The sequence below is a fragment of the Corvus kubaryi genome, unplaced genomic scaffold, assembly GCF_017639235.1.
Source record: "Corvus kubaryi isolate FWS band 111438036 unplaced genomic scaffold, C.kubaryi_AGA036_p1.0 split3-73, whole genome shotgun sequence".
NCBI classification, from domain to species: domain Eukaryota; kingdom Metazoa; phylum Chordata; class Aves; order Passeriformes; family Corvidae; genus Corvus; species Corvus kubaryi.
The window spans coordinates 14,216,226-14,234,811 of NW_024582091.1; the positions used below are offsets into that span (position 1 = coordinate 14,216,226).

General features: G+C 40.2%; 1 long non-coding RNA gene across 1 annotated transcript; it reads right to left on the reverse strand.

The window, feature by feature from the left end:
• Positions 1-413: 413 nt before the first annotated feature.
• Positions 414-18,352, reverse strand: LOC121659261. Its single transcript, XR_006014237.1, has 4 exons — positions 12,249-18,352; positions 11,761-11,930; positions 10,060-10,146; positions 414-752 (listed from the first exon to the last, which is right to left on the reverse strand). It is a non-coding gene; the product is annotated as an uncharacterized LOC121659261 (long non-coding RNA).
• Positions 18,353-18,586: the final 234 nt, after the last annotated feature.

The window sequence follows — 18,586 nt, forward strand, 5'->3', positions numbered from 1 at the left end:
ATGCTTTTCTGGTCATGGTTAGTTCCATTTGGTTCTCTGTAGCCCACCTCTTCAGTGAGCTCTCCGATTTATGCAGAAATTAATTCAATAGTTCCGTGAAACTGAAAAGGTAAACTTTCCAGGGTATGAACTATTTGCTTCTCTCACATTTGTCTTTATTTGTTTTTGTAGAGTGCTGTGCATGCCTAAATATAAAATACTAAGTATAAGAGCTAATGCCGTTAACTCCTCAAACCCCAAAGTCACATGTCAGGTTGATTTTCAGGCTGAATATTCTGCATAAGGTCAGTTTCCCTCAGTCTGGGGGACAGGATAGCTCTGGGGACTGGATTCATGCCTCTGTCTTCATTTAAACATGGTGAGATATCAAATGTCTGGATGAAGGTGGCATATTGTACACATAAATTGTTGTGTTAACCTACTTGAGGGATGCCAAACAAAAGCAGTATTTTGAACCTTTGTCATCTTCAAGTGACAAAAATTGTTGTGAACATGGTGTCCAAGTTCACATTACACACACATACACACAAAACTCCCACTGGCTCCTGGTGCTGCTACATAGACTTGATGAGAGTCTGCAGAGAAAATCTGCTCTTGGAAAACTGTCTTGGGAGTGGATTTTGTCATCAGCAGAATCCCACAGTTTCTGATGAATAGCTGTAGTAATTCAACAGTTCACTTCACAGATGCACTTTATGTCAATACCATACTGTCTTGTATCGAATAACCTTTCTCAGGGCAGCCATATATATCTAGAAAAAAAGAAAAAAAATATGAAGCATTACTGCAAGATTAATCAGCCAAAAAGACAGAGACCAGAGATTACTTACGAGCTGTGCACAAGAAACATTCTTCTTCCCATTTTGGAGGTGTACTCTGTAACAATGTTGAGTCCCCATCTTGAGGTACTCACGATTACTCAGGCCTCCCTTCCCTCACAGCTCTTTATGTGCCTGTGGTTTGGGAGCTACAGCTCTCACCCCATAACCTAACGTGAGACTCAGTGATCACTTAGGAAGAGCTCTCAGAAGCAGCAGTTGAAGACTCCGGCATGATGGGACCTCCCTGACAAACCCAGCTCTATGGGAACACTGTCATTCCTCAATCCCATCAGCTACAGACTGAGAGACCCTTCCCTGTGTTGCATGACCCAACCCTTCCACCGCTGCAGTTTTCTTCTGTTCTTGATCTACTTTGCACAATTATTCATTCACTCACCACTGACAGAACTACAAATCACAGTTTCCTTTCTCTCCTTGCCTCTGTCTCCTGAATCCCTTCTCCGTTTGTACGTCAACCTTCTCTCTATTTTATTGTTATGTTTTGCCATATATAAATAGATGTCTCTTTGCATCTGACCTTTGGTTTGCAAAGCCTTCTCCGCCCTATGGCTCAGGAGAGGCCATTTTGGTCTTTCTGGTTTTGCAGTTCTCCCAAGAATATAATTTCCTTGGGAAAAGGAAAAAGCAAAATTAAAAAAAAAGAAAGCAAATCTTCCCCTTCATATCAAAATCCATTCATCCACTTCTAATTTTAGTTTCCCTTAGTGAATGCTACCCTGTAATTAAAACATTGGCAGATGAGAATATTATAGAGCCTTGCAGTTCAAGTGAACATTATTGTTAAACGTAATAATTTTGTGTCTTACAGTCTAGTAAACTGACTGAAAACATGTAAGACCATCCAGATTAAGGCTTGCAAGGACCAGTTTACACTGCATCATTCAGACTCTGTTTCCACAGGTAGTATTTGCAACAGGACTAAAACCAGCATGCAGCTGATAGAGGACAACATACCAGGGCCAATGCTGACCTCTACCAGCAGACATTTTAACTTCCTTTTAACAGGGATGCTGTATAACTTTCTTGGAAACCTTTCATTCACAGATATGTTGAAGGTCAAGTAACAGAACCATTGCAGAACCAAGCTGCCTAAATCATTTCCTTCCCACCGCCTAACTACCCATATTCCACAGACCTCTCATTTTCCTAACCTGAGTAGAAGGATTCAAATTAATAAGTTCCATGCTCAACAAAACAAATGCCACTGTCCACAAGCATTTTTCACTAGGAGTTCCACTTACAGGAGACTCCCTACAGCCACTCATTCCTACCCTCACTGCCTTCCATTTCATTAGCCATTCCTTCCATCCCCAACCCCATTTCTGTCCCAACCCTACGCACAGCAGCACCAGCAAAACTGAGGCAGCTGTGAGCAGCATTGTAGAGGTCGGAACAAATGCCTAGGGAAGAGCAGCCCCTCTTAAACATGCTTTACGGAGATCAGATTGTTTCAAAGAGCAACTATCCCAAGACATAGAAACAATTTGAACACTGTACAGCTGACATACACCTGCAACAGGACTAAACAGGGATTTTGCCTTTATTACATCAGCAAGATGCAAAGGTGCAAACCCTGTCAGTCCTCTACTCACCTGTTTTAGAGATTTTAGCCTGACAACTGAAGTAATACCACAGATACTTCTGTCAAGTAGAATAAAATGAGCAAGCTCAGGAATATGGGTAAACTTCAAAAAGCAGAGCCCAAGAGAGCATTAAAAGTTTTATCACTCCCTAGAAAATCAGCAAGGATGTGAACACCCAGAGCACGGCACATTAGCTCCCTACTCTTTCCTCTCATCTACTTTGCAATGCAGAAGATTTAGCCACATGTATCAACTTTTATCTTTAAGTTTTCTCTCGTACTGAATATGAGTCAGAATTTTTTCACAAAGCAAATCAGGCATTAGGGAAGGTGGCAGGAGAAATGGATCATGTATCTTCATGAGGAAGAGTATCCTTTTCTTATGAGGAGAGACTGTAGGAGCTGGGCCTGTTTAGTCTAGAGAAGACTGAGAGGTGATCTCATCAAAACATAAATATCTCATAGGTGAGTGCCAAGAGGATGGTGTCAGATTCTTTTCAATGGTGCCGTGACAGGATGAGGAGCAATGGCCATAAAATAAAACACAAGCAGTTCCACCTCAACATGAGGAAGAACTTATTTATGTTGAGAGTGGCAGAACCCTGGAGCAGGCTGCCCAGGGAGGTCGTGGATCTCCTCTGTGGCAAATTCCAAATCCACCTGGACAGGTTCCTGTGCAACCTGCTCTAGGTGACCCTGCCTTTGCAGGGGAGTGGGACTGGATGGTCTCCAGAGGTTGCTTCCAACCCTAACAATCCTGTGATCCATGCCACACTGCCTGGAGGTAGAAATGCAGGGCTGTGCTTTCTTCTAAAATAAGGAGGGAAATTCTAAGACACTGGGTACTCTTTGTTAGGATTTATGCAGATGAGTAATTCTTTGATTTGCTGTAAATACAGGGGAAACATATTTTTATATAAAGGAATAAAATAGGCTTATTTAAATAGAAAATAACTTTGCTTTTTAAACTTTCCAAACCAGTTTCAAAAAACTCTACCTCTGTACTCCTAAATCTCTAGCTTGCATTCACATTTTACTGATGAAACACACTGTAGTAAAACATGAATAGAAGTATTTAAATTGTGCTGTTTCAGTTTTAATCTGATCTCTCTGCAACCACCTTCATAGCTCTCTCTTTGGGAATTCTGTTGTCACAAAGCTCCTGTAGGGGTTTCCTGGTAAATTTTCTTGGCCTCCCAGCCCCTGTACAGATGATGTGCTGTCCTGCTCATTTTGGTATTAGCTATCAAAAGGGGATGGTGTGTTAATGAATGATGGGTTTAGCTTCCAACCTTCAATTATAGTTTTCACTTAAAAGGTTGCAGGACCAGCCTGTTTAAAGTCTCCTAAATATTAAAATTTTGAGTATTTTGCCTGTGGTGAGTGAATCTGGGCTATGGAGAGACGTGCAGTATTTCTTGTATCTGTAGCGATCCACAGAGCAGAAGTTCACTGGAAGTACCTAGTAGGAAAGCAGGCTCTTTGCCATAAGTTTGTCTTTCCCCTGCTCTCATCTGCATGCACTGCATCATGCCAAGAGGCAGACAGCTCTCTCACTTATTCCTCCAGCCTGCCCTGGGAGCCTTCAGTGCCTTTTATAAGCTCATTTCTCATGCCTGGGAATAAAGGGTTGGTCTTCCAGATTTCAGCTGAAGTAATGCATTGACCAGGTTATGAAATCCAGCATCTCTCTTGCATGTTCCCTCCTCCTGAGGAGTTCACTATCTTACTCCCAAGAGATTTTAATGTGCAAACTACATGCCAGAGGAGAACACTACACACCCATCCAATGTGCAGAGAAAGCAGGATGAATCCACTAACTGATATGTTGCTACATGACATGAGCTTGCTGCTGCTTCCCACGAATATTGCCAGTGAAGGTATTCAAGGTCATCTTGCACAGAAAAGAGACGTATCACACACACATGCATGATTGTTCCTTGAACGGCAGCTAACTTCACAGAAAGCTGAGTTAATCTTGGCCAAGCTAAAATAAAATATTCCAGAGACTAACAGTATTGTGCAGGGGAGCTACAGAAGCTGTCCAAATGGTTAATTAAGAGTACAAGGAATAGTGGGCAAAATGTTAGTGGTGGAGAAGAGCTTAGGCATCCAGTTAGAGACAAGCATTTCATTGTATTCCATCATTTCAAAAGCAAGCATTTATAGAACCAGCCTGCTGCATATGGGTCTCCTCTTTTTGCCCTGAAGGATGTTCCCCAGCTCATCTAGATAGTCCTTGGCTTACTTTAAGGTTAAGTCTACTTTAAGTTCAGATGTGTATGTGGACATTCTTGTCAGTCATAATTTGCTATAGAAAAATAAAAGTGAGACTGCCTGAATAAAGGTGTACAAGTCAGATTAAGTGGGAGGTTCGGTTCAGTTTGACCCAAGCCCAGAAGTTTATGTGGCAATAGTGCATAGTAAAACAGGTAGAATAGATCGCAACAAACTCTCAGTTTTCAGGTTATGTACATGAGCTCATATCTTATCATCTAGGATTAATATCATTACAGTACAAAATCCTTTCCTCAGCACCCAAATTTCCAAACATTAATGTCATTCAGATATCCTGAATTGCTGCTATATAGAAGTCAAACAGTACTAAATTTACTTCTTGGCACAGAAACATTTTCACAGTCAGAGCTTTTTGTGTAAAATGTCATTCAAGTTTGACAACTAAGTGGAAGACAGAAATCCCCATCCAGGGGTATCCATCCCATCAGCCAGACTTGAAGCCCATTCATTTTGTGTGCACTAAATTAATTTTTGTGGTTTGTAACATGTGAAACCTGTCCAATACTTGCAATACTCTAGCTACAGTTACAGTTTTTCTGGATGAGTTATCCGGGACAGAGCAGCAGTCACAGCACAGATCATTAAAATGGATCAACTGGGGACCTAAGGCCTGGATCCACTTTGCAGGATTTATTCCTTCTGACATCCTTGACTTCTCTTCAAAGTCTCAGCACCTCTTAGCAGCTCTCCTCCCTTACAGGAGGTAGGTCCTTTTTCTGAGGAAATAGCTCATGGTGTATGTATCAATAAATGAATTCCAGAAGGAACACACACTTCTAGCCCACAAGCTCTTGGGTATCTGACCTCAATAGATGGAGAAGCAAGCCCCTCAAACTGTGCAATCATCTCTCTTGGGCACAAACCAACTCAACAGCAAAATTAATTCCAACATGATTCACAACTAAGTGTTTCATTCATTGTGAGCAAAGAGTTCTCAGAACTTTATTTCCCATAGGGAGAGGGAGAAGGGATATTTTAACTATCAACCACAGTTCAGGGCAAAACAAGCACTGAAACACTTCCCCAGAAGTGTTAGGTTGGGGGTTTTTGTTTTTCTGGCTTTTTATCAGTTTGATTTTTCCATCTGTAGGTGAGAAAAAAGGTGTGAAAAAGGCAGAAGACAGACATGGTAATGGAAGCTGGAAAAGAAGTACAAAGGATTGTGTCAGCACTTGCATCCAGTCTGAACTATGCAAAATATCATGAGCTCTTGTGGACTGAAACACTGTAGATGTGTATAATGCATGCACTTACACAAGCAGAAGAAAAACCCCTTGCTAGGTTTTTTGTTTGGTTTTTTTTTCCTATCAGCACCAGAAACATGAGCTTTGCCCCTTGCTAGAGGCCTGAACTGTTCTTGTGCACATTTTAGAGCACGATTCAGAAAAAGTTCTTTTTTTGTCACTGGCCCCATTACCTAATGTTTTGCAGTCCTGCCCAATAAAGATTTATTCATCTCATATGTTCCTGGTTGTGACCTTATGTTCGGCTGCAGTTGGACTGCTTTGCACTCCAAGGCTCTTTCCTCAGCATTCCAAACCTGGGAGCTGCTGTGCCTGGGAAGACCAGCCTGCAGAGCCTCACTGGACAGTAAATCAGCCCTTGAAGGCCCAAACTTTTTAAATCGAGCATTCAGCCTCATCTGTTTTGTTATTGCACTAATACTGCCCTGAGGAAAATCACAAAGAAGAGTCCAATATATTTCAAATAAGTTATTTAACTGAAGCATGTTTTCTTAGATTCAGTTTGAATATTGCAATGCTTAAGTGTTCTTTGAATACCCCTACGTGCTGCTTATGATGAAAGTATCAGACCCAGCTTTTCACTGAAAATAGGAACCTACCATGAGGGTTTACATGACTGAAGTGGGAACTGTACTTATCTTGCCAGCCCCCTGATTAGGACTTGTTTCACACTGAAGTTTCCTGCAGCAAAATCTCATCCTTCCACAAAATGTGTGCAGCTGTGCAGTCCAGAAAATGTGACTCAAAAGTTTTCTTTTAAAGCATTGTCCTCCTTCACTCTCCCTTGGTGGTCAGAAGTTCATGAGGATCATCCCCACATTTGTTTCAATCCCTTCAGTATTTAGTTCCTCAAACCAGCTACTTTTCCCTCCTGGTGAAGCCCCATGGCAAATCTTGTACTTGAGAACTAGCAGCGACATTTTTTTCTCTGCTCAGGGAAACTCAGTGATTAACACAGGAGAGGCTCAGTGCTGACATATCTTAGCAAAGGTGGTGTTTCAGTATCATGAGATATTCACCTTCTAATAGTTATTTGACAATGATATCAAGATCTGTGATATTAATTGCAGCTAATTTCTCCTACTCACCATGCTGAAAGTGAAGTTCAAGCTGTGGATTAATGGCCCTTTGCTACTTATGAGGTTCTTTATGGCTAATTTGGCATCATCCATCAAGCTTCATTCATGTATTTATTGAACAAAATGAGCAGGGTTTAACCAGTGAAGGTGAGTTAATAAAAAATAATGAAGGCTATTTCTTAGATGCTCTGAGGAACTCAGTACTTGAACCTTTCAACTAGCATTTACTTACCCAGATAACTATTTTATGTGATCTTCCATTTTTCTTTATTCATTTTGCTCAGTATATTGCTTTTCCACATATTTCACTCTCCCTAAAAAAAACTAAGACGCCAAGAGCATAAGAAAAATAAGCTGTCATTATTACATCAGTGGTTTTGATAGGAGGAAGTGGGACTAGTACAAAAGTTGTTTTATCTGCACTGAATTCACTGACTTTACAAGGGACCTGTCTTTTGCTCTTGGCTTAAGTAGCAGAAAGTTGTGCTTGAGGTGCTGCCACTATATGAAAAGTACTTTTCAGTGATCTGAGAAAGAACATATATGAGACTAGAATCATTGTGTGTTTCCTCAAGAAGCAGAAGTTTAACATCATATCAAGCCTTTCCCTCAGATTTTCTCTGTGAGAGAAAATTCAGCAGTGTTTGACCTAGAAACCTCAGACAAATAATAATAGCTGAAGAAAAACAGTTTTTAATAGGATTGCATTTCACAGTTTCAGAAAAACATGAATTCCCCTCACTCTGTGTGGATTCTCTAAACAGGAAAGTCCAATTCCCTTTGGATTCTTCCCCTCTGAGCAAGGGTGAGACTGAGTCATCCTCCATTTGTTTGTCTTTGATGACAAATATTACTCTCAACTTTCAAACAATGTCAGCAAGAAAACGGAGTATCTGGAGCTTGCTCAGTTATACTTCTACCTTTCCAAAACGCTACATAATAAATATGCATATCGGTAATTTTAAACACTTGAATACCTTCACTGGCTTTAGCTGGGATGTTTCTAACATTAAAACTTGCTGAATGAAGACCATCATACTTATTGAAGCCATGCCTCTTTTGTGATAGTAATGTGGCATTCTGGGCAGTGAGACAGACTTAGAAATTTCTTAGTTTAGACATACTGTTCTGGGAGCACCATGACATTCAGGATTTAACACAACCACTTATGTTGAAGGTGCCACCTACACTGGGTGGGTAAGTTTTTGGACAAACCACACTGTTCCCCTGCAGAGAGCACTGCTAAGACTGCCAGCCTTGTCTCTGGAAGCTGCTAATTCTCTTTGTGCACCTGTGAGTCCCAAGTGCAAGGTGTATGATGGAAACCATTTGAAAACAGCCCACTCTGCAGCAAGCAATGGATTTAGTCTGGAATTTTATGTCTTCTTTCCTCATTGATTCAATTACGGTTCTATCTGAAGCAGTGACAAAAGCAGAGTGCTGGAACTTCAGCTATCCAATTTAAAGGCAAATAATTCCATACCAGACTACAAAATGCTGCACACAGAAAATATGAATATTAATGTATTGCAGTTTTAGCTGTCAGAGTCTTTTCTCTGTGCAGCATTTTGCCCTGCTGAGCAATGAAATAGGTGTTCTGTAGCGCCAGGCTCTTTTCACAACAGACAGGCTGAAATTGCTTCCTTGGTTAGACAGCTCACCCTTGAGGTATGCTCAAAGCATATCCTTTTTTGCACATCCATACAGCAACTTCCAATTAGGGAGGCAATATAAGCAGCAAGAGTCAGCAGGGGAGGGAATAAGATGTTCTTTGTCTCCAGAGAGAAAATTCCTTGCTGAAAAAAATGTTGGGATTCGGCATGTCAAAGTTCCTTTGCTTTTACTCATGTGAGAGAATTCACATACATGTTCACGACTTTCCTAGAGCCTGTTGGAACTACAGCTCTCAGAACTTGGACTATTCAGAGAGCAGGGAATGTTTGTCTGATCCTCCGCAGTAACATTTTATGGAGAAAAGCTTTCTTCTCCCAAGAATATTCTCATTTGCAAATGTGACACAGCCTCTTCTCCATCTGATAGAGGTTTTCCACTAAATTCAGTCTGGGCAAAATAACTAAGCAAATCCTGCTTTTATTCCTACTTGTTGCTGTGTGTTGATTTTCTGTAGTCATTCCTAATGCAATACGAGAAGAGAAAAAAGAATATACTTTTCAAATAGGGGACAAAAATACACTTCACAAGATTATCTCCAAGTTGCTGTTCATCATCAAAGGTTGAGATGGCTGGACAGTGTTAAGACAACACCAAGCAATTACCAACTTGTATTAAATATCCAGCAAAGCTCCATCTCAGCAGGGATTCTAAACCATGCCCTTGAGCAAATCTTTGGGGAAATCAACAGTAACACTTCTCACAGCTCATGACTTTTTTTCTGAGAACACAAAACTGATTTGATTATTTTCAGGCTCCACAATATTCTATTCTGTGTTCATGTTTGCAATAGATTGCAATGCCTTAATAATATGCCTGTGGTTTACTGGTAAGCAGAAAGGCTAAGCAGTACCTAGCTCAATCCAGCATGAAATCTGAAGCAGTATTGGGGTTAAGTTTGAACCCTTCATGCCACCTTTGCAGTTTCTGAGTTTTCTTTAACTTTTGGCTTTGTAGCCTCAAAGTAACTTCAGTCAAAACATCTGAGCATTGTCAGGTTTCAGGTCAAAAGTATGTCAAAAGTAGAGTTTTACATGAATCTCACCCAACAGTAAATCCCTTCCTGCATTTGATATTCAGCCTAAGCTCCCTTGAAAAGTTTTAGGTTTTGTGGTGAATATTTCTCACAGCTCTAGGTTGAATAAATCTGGAATGTTATACCCCTCTCAGCAGGTTTCATCCAAATCCCAGCCAATTTTACAGACATCCTCATGACTATGAGGAGAGTGGGTAAAAGCAAAGATTTTGTTGGTTTACAGTCAGATTCTCAAGCCTTATGCACTGTCTTGTGCCAGTCAGAACAATAAAACAAAACAGCAATTGTCCCTTTTTTTTTCACTTACCAGTTTTACATAGCAAATATCGAGGGCAAAGTTCTCAGTGAATGCGTCATGAAACACTTATCTCCTTTTAGATTCATTGGATTCATGCTACAATAAAAAACATTTTAGAGTCACAGCAACAAATATTTTCTACAGTCTGTTAAAAATGGTCCATTTTTCACCCTCAGAGGCAGTCTCAGCTCCTCAGTTCAGCTGCCACCTCCCTTCAAGAATGCCCAAATCCCTTCTTTCCTCTGTTTATCCCAAGAAAATCCCCTGGATGGTTACATTTCTGCAAATAGGTGCCACACAGCTTCCTTTATCCCAACTACACAGAGAACCAGCATAGGAAACTTGTGCACCAGAGGGACCTGAGAGGATAGACTGCAGAATCACTGAACGGGTCAGGTTGGAAGGGACCACAGTGGGTCATCTCCAGTGAGGGAGACCCCACAACCTCTCTGGGCAATCTGTTCCAGAGCTCAGTCACCCACACAGTAAAGTTGTTCTTCCTCATATCCAGGTGGAACTTCCTGTGTTTCAGTGTCTGCTTGTTGCCTCTTGTCCTATTGATTGGCACCACTGAGAAGGACATGGAAACATCCTCTGACACCCTCCTTTCAGATACTCAGAGACATTGATGGGGTCCCCTCTCAGTCATTTCTTCTTGAGGCTGTACAGGCCCAGCTCCCTCAGCCTTTCCTTGCAAGAGAGATGCTCCAGTCCCTTAATTGTCTTTGTTGCGCTTTTCTGGACCTGCTCAGAAGCAACCGGATGCACAGTCTTCCAGGTTCAAACATGCATAGCCCAGCCAGCAAAAGACCTGACCTGACAAGATTTTTGTCAGAGCTGTGGCATGACCATGCACCACAACCTATGTCTGTGCAAGGGGACTCTGGTGGGTCCGTCACATGAGTGAAACTGTAAAAACAGTAGCTTTCAGTGGTAGGTAGGCGCCAAACCTCAGGAAAGAGATGATGTTCTATCTCATGCTTAACTGTTATTCAGAAGGCAGATTTCCTGCTTCAGACTCAGACAGTAGTTTTCAGCGTTGTTATCAGCCTTGGAGAGGTTCCTGGACACAAACTTCCTAAAACATAGGAATATGCCTCCTCAGTTTTGTCTCTCATTGTCATGAAGAAAGCCCAAAAAGTTACTTTACAAAAATTTTCCTTGTCTTTTTCTTCATAGCCATTACCTAAAGGCCATGAAAACAAAAGTAGCTAAATATGAGAAGTTATATTCCTTCATTGGAAAATTTAAATTGTTAACTCTAACCTGCAATGAAAAACTTTGTGCAACACTGCTTTTAATTTGTCATGCAGAGTAGATTAAAATATCTAAAGAAATTATACTGAAGACACTGCAAACCAGAAAATAACCTTTGCAACAGTCCTTGTTTAAATGATTTCAAGCATAACACTTCATATTGCAAGTTCCCTGACATTCTACCTGTATGTTTGAACACTGGAGGCAAAGACTCTCCTTCACAAAAGAGAACATTTAAGGTTTTCCATCACTCAAAGTGTCCTATAGGAAGAATAATCCAGCTGCTGGTAAACTGATGGCAAATTCTAGTCAGGCATGCATTCAGAGGACAACTTCCTGATCCCTATAGGCTTAAGAAACAATACAGCCTGTTACACCAGTCAAAAAATGAGGCCCTGTGGGTCAGTTCTGCAAAAACCACAAACATAGCACCAAATAGAAAGGATTACTAACCTCTATTCAAACAGGGCTCTCTTGGTAGGTTGTGTTATGCAACTTTTCCAATAGCATGTTAGATATTGGCAGACACTGAGAAATATCATCCAAGTCCTGTTTTTTTTTTCTCTCTCTCTCCCTCTCCCTCTTTTTCTTCTTCCTTTAATATAGTCAGTCAATTTGGTGTCCTGGAGAGAGAAAAAATGTTCCATGAAGAAATCACTTTGAAGCTTAATTTTTCACTGCCAAAGTACTTGGGACACTTGTTTTTTCCAGTATTTCTCTAACTCTTGTTATCACTACTGCTGACTCATCTCCTGATGCCGAGGGAAAAACAGCTTTATGAGAACACGAAGAGGTCATGACTGAATTATTTTGGCTGTTATAAATGGCTCTGCAACTCATTCTCTGCACTGCTATTAAACAGATTTTCAAAAATTCTGGATCAATGCTAATGTTCCAGAGTAGGAAGATTCCCAAAGAGGTGGAGAAGCATGCAGCCTTACCTCTGGAGCAGAAGCAGCATCTCTCAACCAGTTGTGGTGAACATCACTCTCCTGCATACTGCTGAAGCACTACTCCACAGCAATTCCATTCAGCACACCCCAGTAGGAAAAGAATATCTCCAACCCTCCCTTTAAGTTCTTATGAGGTGCAGTAAATCAGGACTGATACATCAAGGCACTTCTGGAAAACATAAAAGTTCTGCTATTTTCCTCTTTTTTCCCTGCCTCCAAAGCTTGCCTATGGATTTTGTTGGTATAGAAACAAAAAAACCCCACTGAATTATTTCTCCCTCTTTCATAAAATCCCACATTCTCTCTGCATACACATCTAAATATATCCAACAGCAAATAAAGTAATTGCAATAAATCACAATTTCAATGAATTTTACCTGCATTTGCTGCCTATAAATCTTAGTGAAGTTATGAAATAACTTTTTCATATACTTTTGCAGAAGTTATTTGTAAATTCCTTTAACAAAAACTTGTTCGTATATTATGCTGTTTGTGACCGGTTCAGTGTAAAAATTTATAACAACATTATGTGCAACTGCATCCCATTAATCAGTCAGATGGGTTGTCTATTCCTTTATCAGAGGCAGAACATTATGTGACAAGAATATGAACAGACTAGGCAGCTAAACACAGCATTGATCTGGAACGAATCTTTAAGTCTTTCTACTTTTCTCAAGATTTTAATCAAAGTATTAATCAAGAGTATTGATCAGATGTCTCTGTGTGTGTGTGTGTGTGTGTGTACATGTGAAGATGGCAGGGATAGGTCATGAAGAGATATAAAACTGGAAAATCCCTTCTATTAAGAACCACTCCTGGATACTTTCCTTACCAGGAGCTGCACTGTGCAAGCCATGAGCTAGTAGGTTGTTCAGCTAATCCCCATCTGGTGAAATTAAAGAGCATTTTGCAGCTCACATGCTACAATGAATGTCAAATTATTTATAGGCAAAGGGACATAGTAACAGAGGGGAAGCTTTCTCCTGTCCTGAAATGGGTTTGCCTTGCAATTCTCAGCCTCATCAGACAAAATATCTCACAATCAGACAGAACAATGGATGAGCTGGACTGCTGCATTAAAGGGACATGGTGGCAGCCTGAGGACAAAGGCCATTGCTGCTGCATGTTGTGCAGGAGACCATCCTGGGGGAGATGTGCCCTTTTCCCATCACGTACTGCAGTCACACCTACAAGAAAGGCAGACAGAAAAAAGCTCAAGTTTGGCATCCTCTTAGGTTTTAGGCATGGAATGCTTGCTCCATAATTACTATTAGTACAAAGAAAGTTGCTCTGAACAGGGAAGAAGTCAAACTTTGTCTGCTTAGAAAGTCAAAGACAAGGTTGCCAACACAGTGTAAACATGTCCAGCTTCGGCTGCAAGCTGACAGAAGGTCATGAGGATCACAGTATCAGAGATAATCACCTGCCTCTCTCCAAAATCCTATCTCAGGTGTCCCCTTCCTTAATCAAGTTCTTGCTGCGCTTTGTTCCATCTGTCAGTTACTTGGAACTGTCACTGAAATTTGGAATATTTTTCATTAAGACCTGCTGTGAGAAGTCTGGGATAAGCACAATGAAAAGAAAGCAAGAATAAATCTTCTCAGTACATGTTCAGCTGAGGGCTGATGGCATGAGCTTCTCCTGAGCATTTCTAGTCCTGGCATTCATGAGAGTACTGATAAAATATGGCTAACATCTGTCAATCCCTATTTCAACAGTAAACTTCACAGTTGAATAAACATACTTCTAAGCACGGCAGTTAGGTTTTCTTTTTAAGCACGTCGTTTCCTTACCCCTTCACAGAGAAATTACTTTCATAGGAAATTTAAAATAAATAGAAGAGAAAGTTCAGTATAGACATGTGGTGTTCATCAAGGAGAACTTCCAAATCAGCAGGAGTTTTCCTTTACAGAGCTGGAAACTATCACCATACCATCATCATCTGCTCATTTGGATCCCACCAGCTACCATGGATGAAAGCCATTAGCCCCCTTGCCTGCCAGTTTGACCAACAGCACTTTCAGCAGTTTAGTCTCCAGAGGCTGATAAAATGGGGGGAAAAATAACCTATCATGATGCGTATTTGCCTATTTTTGTTCCTAAGATTGGGTCCTGAGCAGGTTACTCCTTTAGTTGCTATTAAAATGCCAGAGCACCATAGCAATCATAGTAGAAGTTTGCTTACTATGACACTCAGGATTACTCTTGGCCATGCATCCTCCAGAAGCACAGGGCACACTTATCTCCTCCCATCAGATGAGTATACACGTGGCCACTTAAAAATTCCAGTGTTGAGCAGTCTTTTCCTTTAAGCTTGGATGGCTTGTTTTGAATCAGTTCAGGATAAACGTTAGGTAGCATTTCCACAAGAAATCACCATGTCTGTCCACCCCACAGAATTTTCAATGCCCTAGAAAGAATTAAAAGTAGCTCATAGTTGTACTCCAGAACACACTTCTAATGAGAAGCAATAAGTGTCCTCTTGATATATTTATCTGTACCTGTAGGTTTCTTCTGAAATATTTTCTCTTTTTACCCTGATGTTTCCATTTAATTCACTTATTCTTTCTTCTCTCATTATTAGCTCCTTTCAGTTTTCAATTAACTGCTTTCAGCGTTCATATCCCTTAACATCTGTAACTATTTTGTTTCTCCCATTACACTCCTTTCCTGGTTTCCATGTTGCATATATTTACACTAATTCAGTAGAGGCTTTGTTAATTGTAATTCCTCCACATGATGTAGGCTGAGGCATAGGATATCTCACAGGCCACTACACAAAGGGGAGACATACCATGAAGGCAATTTCTTTTGCCAGCATGAGAGATGCTTTCCACAGCCCCCATCTGTGGGATGAAACAGGTTTGGTTGTACCAAGTAAAACCCTGGCTCCATCAGGAGAACATTTGTCATAGCTACGATTTCTCCATTTTTCTCCCTCTCACCACAGCTCTGCCTTGAATGTTATAGAACGAACTTGTCTAATCCAGAAGATGCTGAGAAAGTTTTCTAGTCTGATTCTCTCCCAGTTGTTTTCCCAGTTTCTATTTCTCTCCCTCTGATAAGCTTTGTCCAATATGAATTATCATTGTGATACCATTTTAAAATTAATTTTTCAGGTTAATTTGTTCAAGTGTGGATGTAAGGAAAAGATTTATTTCCAAAAAACTTTTTGCTGCTTTTGGCAAACATGTTATGTTCTTCTACTATATCTGATTCTTTTGGAAACAGGGCTTGAAAGAAGCTTTGATGTCAATATATTATCTTTACAGATCCTTTGAGCATTTCAAAGCCTGTGGACATTACGGTAATAACTTACAATATGTCTTGATGAAGATCTCAAACCAGTATATCAATACCAGTGAAGCTCTTTAGGACAAATAGCATTGCACATAATGCTGAAAAAAAGCCATTTTCTTTTTTCTCTTTCAAGTTTTGATAGCTAGAGGATACAAGCAAAGTGACTGTGGCACAGCCCCAGGCATAGGGGATCCTCTTGCCTAGCTACCTTGCTAATGAAGAGGATCCAAAATGGCAAAACACATCAGTCTGAATTTTTGTTCGAGTAACGTTCAGTCCCACAGAGACGGCGGTTATTCCCCATGTCAGCAGTCACTAGTATGATCTTCTGCAACAAAATTCAAATCATTTGTTCAGCATCTGCACTGAATTAATTCTGTGTTTGAGCTGTGGCAGGGTGCAATGAATAATCTCTGCAGTTGCTCATTCGTGCTTGCAATAAACTTCACTACTTCTGCACACTTTCACTTGTCAGTAGGGCACTGAAACACAGATCACAGAAAAAGTAATTGCCATTTATAGTCCAACAGAGCAACAGATAGACCCTACACCAAAATAATGTCTGTTCATTCAGTTCATTCTTTCTCCACATGGCAAGGCATAAGGATCAAACCTGGACATTTTTTGAGACGTCAAACTTGGCAACTTGGGTTCAAAACTCATTCTGAATATCCACCATGTTTGCAAACCTTTTATATCTCTTCTCTCTGAGAGAGGATCAGTGGGGTCTCAGCACAGTCAGTTAACCCCTTAGGTCTTGATTAGGTCTTGATTTCAGATTTTGCCACTGTGTTTGTGATTTTGAGCATATCACTCAAGTTTTCAACGTTTTTGCTCTCTTGCTTAAAGCTAAACATTCAGATTGATCACTTCATAGAAATTTTATAAATATTGATTATTATTTCTATCATGTTCAACTACTGCAGGCAAAAAGCATCAGAGAATTTTTTAAAAAGAGTATTTGCTGTCTTAGAGCTGCAAGTTATATAAAATCCATCTATCTATCCCCCTTAGTAAAGAATTGACTACAGCATCCAGAAGTATAAAGGAACAACATCTCCATCAACAAGAAGTTCTGCAGTGTTAGAACTTCCCCCATAATCAGTTTGTTCACATCCATTAGGAATATTAATGGTCTGGGCCAGAGGAACAACTTTCAACAGCTCAGGTTTTTTACATACATACCTCTATGAAAACCCTTTAAACCAATACACATAGCAGGCCCAGAAAAGTACATGTTGAAAGAAAAAGTACTGGACTATTCCTTTCAAATGATGAATAGTAATGCAATACTTCCTCGAAAAATATCTGCATTTGGGTAGTCTCTTACTTCCCTTTTCAGGGCTTGGCATGTTATTTCCTCAGGTACTTAGATCTTTCATTTCAATTTTCAGGAGCCATAATCTTTAAATATAAGCTTTCTCCTAAAGTAATATATGCTACACTGAAAGCTTACCTGTCATCAGTTACATAACAATAGGGGGACAAAAGTCTCCCTGTATGTTTTGTTCTCAGATGTCAAACTGAAGCCATGAGAAAGCAGTAGGGAGAGCTTCAGATAAAGAGTATTCACCATTAATGTGCAAATATGAGTCTGGATTATATTCTCGTAGCGTATGTCCAGCATATCTCCAGAACTAGATTTCATCAGCTTACTGAAAAACAGATTTTGCAAGATTTAGAGCAGAAATGGACCAGGTCATCTGGAAAACCTAGGTCAGTATGGATGCAATTTCCCAGGGACCTTTTCACCACAACAGCTTCCTAACAGGAATTAAAGTTCAGTTTAAGTTCAGGTCCTATCACGCAAAGCACATCAAGAGATTGGCTTTAATTACCTGATAAAGGAATTACCTATGCACTCGAAACCACCTTTGCCAGGATGTTGCATTCTCAGCTCAGCAGAAAACTGTTGCCAAGGCCACAGACTGAACTTCCACCTTGGGCAGCCTCTAAGCTGATGTCCCACATCTAAATGTAACACCTTTTGGACTTAAATTTACTGCACATTCACATTAAAATAGAAGAATATAAAAAAAAAGACCTGAAAACACACAAAGGCATTTATATCATAGAATGTGGAAAATCAATTAAAATAAAAAGGAACTATCTGGAAGATATTCAAACACTGCATATTATGTAAAACCATGCAGATTTTGTGTTAGAATTACCTTCAAATTCCTTGGTAAGAGATCCCTCCTCCTGCTCCCTTTTTTCTTATTTCATGAAATGGATCAATTACAAAGTAAAACCAAATCTTTTAAGCAGATATGTTTTAATGTTCTGATTAACATTCATATTTACTGTGAACCAGATTGAACTTATCTGGGAAAGGAACTTACACTGCAGTAACCTGAGGATGTTTTTGCAGATCTTTTCATTTGATAAGTTAATTTTTTAAAACAACATCTACTATTCCATTAATGAATTTGAATTTCAGGTTGTCATATGATCCTTGAGTTGGCTTTAAATTCCTGTTGTATTCTTAGCAACAGCTTGAGCCCGTCACAGCAATTCTCCAGAAAAGCCAGCAGTTCAAACACACTTTTCCTTCACATCTCACCTTTATATAAGTTCTAGTGACGTCTTCTTATCTTGTGGCTCAGTCCTACATAAAATTTGGGTTTGAAAGAAACAAAGGCTACTACAAGTTTTTAGATTTTTTTTTGCAACTACTAATCCTTTTGGTTTCTGGATTCCAAGGTGTGAAGACATGAATCAAGGAGGGTCCCTTGGTTGTGATGCCTTAAGAGGCCTCCTAGAAACAGAGACTAGACAGGAGTAAGGGAATAAAGGTAGGTATTTATTTGAAAGGCCTTCAGAGGTACACCCTGGGGAGCCAGAGGCTATTGCCAAGATGGATCCCAAGATGGACAACAGGCCACAAGTTCTTCACCCTTTATAGGTTTGGTTCATTTGCATATCAGGGTTAATTCTCCAGTTAAAGCTTCAGTTTTGCCCTCAGCTTACCCACTCCCTCCTCCCCCCCCCCGCCTTAGCGGCTCTTTGGTTTATACTTTTGGGCC